Here is a 6,000-nt window from a genome sequence, read left to right on the forward strand (position 1 = left end):
ACGCAGATTGACACTTCGGGAGAAAATTTCATGATGCTTGATTCGCTCTTGGAGTAACGTGAACACAAGTTCTCAAACCTGCATATTCTCTCAGTTGGAACCAGCCGTATATCTGAATGTGCACTTCCATCAGAACTTGTATAAGAGAAAGAATGGGAGTCTGGTTCAACAAAAATGACTATGTCCGGGACCTGAGAAGGGTCATTCTGTTTTCTAATAGTGTATATGGCCATTTTAGTGGGCACAGATCGGGATTTTTACAGTTTACTTGGAGTATCCAGCACTGCAAGCAGTAGAGAAATAAGACAAGCTTTCACAAAATTGGCATTGAAACTACATCCCGATTAAAAACAAACAAACAAACAAACAAAAAGAACAACACGAATAACCCGGGGTGCCTGGGTGGCTCAGTCAGTTGAGCGTCCACCTTCCACTCACTCGGGTCATGATCTCACAGGTCGTGGGTTGGAGCCCTGCGTCGGGCTCTGTGCTGATGGCTTGGAGCCAGGGGCCTGCTTTGGATTCTGTGTCTCCTTCTCTCTCTGCCCCAACCCACTTTCATTCTGTCTCTGTCTCTCTCAAAAGTAAATAAACATTAAGAATAAATAAATAAACAAACAAACAAACCAAACAAACAAACAAATGAATAACCCTAAAGTTCGGAGTGATTTTTCAAAAAAAAATAGAGCATATGAGGTACTCAAAGATGAAGATCTGTGGGAAAATTATGACAAATATGGAGAAAAGGGACTTGCAGATAATCCAGAAAATGGCCTGTATGAAAGCTGGGATTATGGTTGCTATGATTTTGGTGTTTATGACAATGATCCTGAAAGCAAAACATTGGATAGAAGAGAACTGGATGCTGCTGTTAATTCTGGAGAACTGTGGTTTGTGAACTTGTACTCCCCAGGATGTTCACACTGCCATGAATTAGCTCCCACATGGAAAGACTGTGCTAAAGAAGTAGATGGATTACTTCGAATTGGTGCTGTTAAGTGTGGTGATGATAGAATGCTTTGCCGAATGAAAGGAGTCAACGGATCTCCCAGCCTCTTCCTTTTCAGGTCTGGAACGGCCACAGTGAAATATCACGGTGACAGATCAAAGGAAAATTTGGTGAGCTTAGCCATGCAGCGTGTAGAGAAGCACAGTGACAGAATTATGGACAGGAAATTTTGTTCACTCCATAGAAACTGCTTTTGCTGCTGGTGTTGGCCGGCTGATCACTTTTTGTTGCAAAGGAGGACACTGTTTAACTTCATAGACACGACTCAGGCTCAGGGGCATGTTGGATAGTGTTGTTAATGTAGGATGGATGGACTGTGCCACCCAGGACAAACTTTGTAAAAGTTTGGTGTTATGACAAGTACTACTGCCTGTTTTCCTCCTGGCGCCACATTAAATAATAGAGAGAAAAGCAGCGTTTTGTTCCTTAATTCATTGGGTGCTAGAGAAATATGTTTGGAAATCGTGCACAGTCTTCCAGAGTTTGAACTACTTTCGGCAAATACACTAACGGGTCGATTGGCTCGTCATTGGTGGCTCTTATTGTTTAGTTTTGGAAAACATGAAAATTCAAATGATCCTGAGTTGAAGAAACTCAAAACTCTACTCCAAAGTGAACATATTCAAGTTGACAAGGCTGACTGTGTCTCTGCACCAGACATCTGTAGTAATCTCTCTCTATTTCAGCCATGTCTAGCAGTATTTAAAGGACAAGGAACCAAAGAATATGAAATTCATCATGGAAAGAAGATTCTATATGATATACTGGCCCTTGCCAAAGAAAGTGGTAATTATCATGTTGCCACACCTGGACCTCAAAATTTTCCTGCCGATGACAAGGAACCGTGGCTTGTTGATTTGTTTGTGCCATGTTGTCCACCACGTCGAGCTTTATTGCCAGAGTTACGCAAAGCATCAAAGCATGTGTGTGGTCAGCTTACGTTTGGTACACTAGATTGTATCGTTCACGAGGGACCCTGTAACACATAAAACATTCAGGCGGATCCAACAACGGTGGTATTGAACCAATCCAAGGTTCATGAATATGGAAGACATCACTCTGCTGAACAACAGATCTTGGAATTCATAGAGGATCTTAGGACTCCTTCAGTGATCTCCCTGAGGCCCACCACTTTCAATGAACTAGTTAAACAAAGAAAACATGATGAAGTCTGGATGGTTGACTTCTACTCCCCATGGTGTCATCCATGTCAAGTCCTAATGCCAGAATGGAAAAGAATGGCCCAGACACTAACTGGACGGTTACTGTGGGCAGTATAGACTGCCAACAGTATCGTTCTTTATGTGCCCAAGAAAATGTTCAGGGATACCCTGAGATAAGATTCCCCCCCCCACACCAAATAAAGCTTTTAAGTATCACAGTTACAATGGTTAATAGGGAGATTTGGGGTCTAGGATTTCTACCTCAAGCATCCACAGATCTAATGCCTCAGACTTTCGATGAAAAAGTTATGCAAGGGAAAAATCACTGGGGGATTGAATTCTATGCTCCTTGGTGTGGACCTTGCCAAAATTTTGCTCCCGAGTTTGAGCTCTTGGCTAGGATGATGAAAGGAAAAGTGAAAGCTAGAAAAGTCGACTGTCAGGCTTACGCTCAAGCATGCCAGAAAGCTGGCATCAGAGCCTATCCGACTGTTAAATTTATCCCTACGAAAAAGCAAAGAGAAACATTTGGGGAGAGCAAATAGATGCCAGAGATGCAAAAGCGATCGCTGCCTTAATATATGAAAAACTGAAAAATCTGCACACTCATGGAAAGACAGATAAGGATGAACTTTAATGATGTGAACATGAAGAAAAAAGAGAAAAGGAATTCGAACACATGACATCAGAGGATCATCTCTGTAGGATGTTGCTACATTCTGGGTCGGAATAAAGGAACATTACCTCAGAAATGTAATCGCACCATCTGAATTCTGTACAACATTGGTATAAATGAAGGGTCTGCAAGCTTTTTCTGTAAAAGGCCAAACTGTAAATTTTTACAGCTTTGTAGACCATGTACATTTGTCACATAGTGCTTTGTTTTTGCTTTGTTTACAACCCTTTAAAAAGCCTGAAAACTTTTCTTAGCTCAGGGCCATACACAAACAGGCCGGCCACATTCAGTCCATGGGCCATAGATTGCTAAGCCCTGGAAATGATACTAAAACTGCCTGGCTCAAACAGGAGCCTGCTCTGTCATGTACATACTTGTCTAGGGTCTATTCCTTAAAGCTTGTGGCTGGCCTGAAAGGAAATAACTTGGTATTTAGTTACCTGTCTTAAAAATTGTGTGAAATGGCCACAATGTGGCCAGCAGATACCTGATTTTCATGGTGTATTACAGTGAAGAGATTTTCTTCTTTTTTCTTTCTAAAGGTTGAAGAACTGAATTTAATTTTTCACAATTGAGAAAAATTTTGGTAAAATAACTCCAATAGATTTCTACAGCATCTGGAAGAAGAAGAAGAAGAAAGAAGAAAGAAGAAAGAAGGAGGAGGAGGAGGAGGAGGAGAAGGAGAAGAAGGAGAAGAAGAATGGGAGGGGGAGGAAGAACGAGAGGAGAAAGAAGGAGAGGAAGAAGAGGAAGAAGAAGAGGATGAGGAAGAAGAGAGGTCTATTGGTTCCACATTTAGAAACTAGAAAAGGAAAACAAATTAAAGCCAAACCAAGCAGACAAAAGGAACTAATAAAACTCAAAGACAAAATCACATGAAAGAAAGCAGAAAAATGATAGAGAATAATCAATGAAACTAAATGCTTTCAGGAGGTGAAAAAAAGGATAAATTTCTACCAAGACTGATCCTGAAATGAAGAGAAACAAAGGAAATATTAACAATATATCAGAGATTAGTAATGTACCATTAGTAGAGTTTCACAGATACTAAAAAAATAACAAAGTAATATTATGAACTTTATATAATTAATTTGACAACTCAGATGCAGTGGGTAAATCCCGTGGAAGACAGAAGTTAGCAAAGCTCAATCAAGAATAAGGGGTACCTGGCTGGCTCAGTTGGTAGAGCATGTGACTCTTGATCTCTGGATTGTGAGTTCAAGCCCCATGTTGGGTGTAAAGGTTACTTAAAAATAAAATAAAGTAAAATGAAATAAAATGAAATGAAATAAAATACAAAATAAAATAAAGGAAAAAAAAAGAATAGCTTAGCTAACTAACTCTATATCTATAAAAGAAACTAAAGTCTTAGTTAAAGATCTTTCCACACAAAACAATTCCAGGGCCAAGTGGCTACTCTGGTAAATTCAACCAACATTTTAGGAACAAATTTTATCTATTCTACACAAAGTCTCCCCCCAAAATGGAGAGGAGAAATATTTCTCCCCGCATTCTATAATGCTAGCATTACCTGAAACCAAAACTAGACAAAGATACTATAATAAAGAAAATTCTGTCATAACCATGGGAGTAAAATTTCTGAAGAAACCATCCACAAATCAAATCTAACACTACATTAAAGAGGGGAGTGAGTCAACATGGCAGAGAAGTAGGGGGATGTGAAATTACCGCATCCCTCAAACACAGCAGTGAGGCAAGAAGATGTGGAAATCTAGGAATCCGGGCTACAGAGTGACATAAACATCTCCAGGGGCCCATGGGGACAACTTGCCAGGTCATGGAGAGTTTTAATCTAATCTATTCTTTCTGCACCTCTTCTGTATCTCCTTCTTCTTTATTTTCCTTTCTCTCTCTCTCTCTCTCTCTCTCTCTCTCTCTGTCTCTCTCTCTCTCTCTGTCTCTCCCCCCACCCCCTCCTTGGATTAAGTTGTATAGTTGCTCTGATTCTCTGTCTGGTCAATTTTTTGTCTTCTTCTCTTTTCCCTTGCCCCTGTCATTTCTCCATTTGTATGGGATAAGACACCTTCCATAACCACCCCCACCACTGTTTAAATTCTTTTCCAAGGTTACATTATGAACAAATCTAAGCACACCTAGTGGAATGGCCAACCCACCAATAGGAGTAGGGAAATAAAGCAAGCAGAGTCACAACAACAGAGACCATGAAACACACTCCAAAAATATCTGTTGAAGGGCCAGGCCCTGGACAGAGTATGACCCCTTTTTAAAATAGTAGTGCTCTCAGGTGCAGGACACATGACGACTAGGAAAACACATAAAAGTACTGAACACTGATGAAATGGAAGAATTCTCCTCAAAAGAAACTCCAGGAAGAAATGACAGCTAGAAAATTGCTCAAAACAGGTATAAACAATATATCGGTTCAAGAATTTAGAATAATAGTTGTAAGATTAACAGCTGAGCTTACAAAAAAGCATAGAAGACAGCAAAGAATCTATTGCTGTAGGGATCAAGGAACTAAGAAATAGTCACAACAATTAAGTAATATTGTAAATAAGATGCAAAATAAACTAGATGCAGTAATAGCAAGGATGGAGAAAACAGAGGGGAGAATAAGTGACATAGAAGATGAAATTATGGAAAATGATGAAGCCAAGAAAAAGGGTGATAAGAAAATATCAGACCATGAGGGGAGTATTAGAAAACTAAGTCATTCAATGAAATGTAATAATATCCATATTGTAACAGTTCCAGCATAAGAGAGAGAGAAAAGGGCAGAAGGTTTACTTGATCAAATTATAGGTGACAACTTCCTTAATCTGGAGAAGGAAGCAGACATCCAAATCCAGCAGGCACAGACAACTCCCTTCAGATTCAACAGGAATAGGTCTTCTCCACAGCATATCATAGTGAAACTGGCAAGTTACAAAGAGAAAGAGAATACTGAAAGCAGCAAGGGACAAACGGGCCTTAACCTACAAGGGTAGACACATATGGGTAGTAGCAGACCTGTCCACTGAAACTTGGCAGGCCAGGAGGGGATGGTAGGAGAAAGTCCATGTGCTGAATAGGAAAATATGCAGCTAAGAATCCTTTCTCCAGCAAGGCTGTCATTCAGAATAGGAGAGATAAGCTTTCCCAGAACAACAAAAACTAAAAGGGCTCATGAC

General features: G+C 40.0%; 1 pseudogene; it reads left to right on the forward strand.

The window, feature by feature from the left end:
* Positions 1 to 152: 152 nt before the first annotated feature.
* LOC123587652 lies at positions 153 to 3,107 on the forward strand (annotated as a pseudogene).
* The last annotated feature ends 2,893 nt before the right edge of the window (positions 3,108 to 6,000 follow it).

The sequence above is a fragment of the Leopardus geoffroyi genome, chromosome D3 (genome assembly GCF_018350155.1).
Source record: "Leopardus geoffroyi isolate Oge1 chromosome D3, O.geoffroyi_Oge1_pat1.0, whole genome shotgun sequence".
Taxonomy (NCBI): Eukaryota; Metazoa; Chordata; class Mammalia; order Carnivora; family Felidae; genus Leopardus; species Leopardus geoffroyi.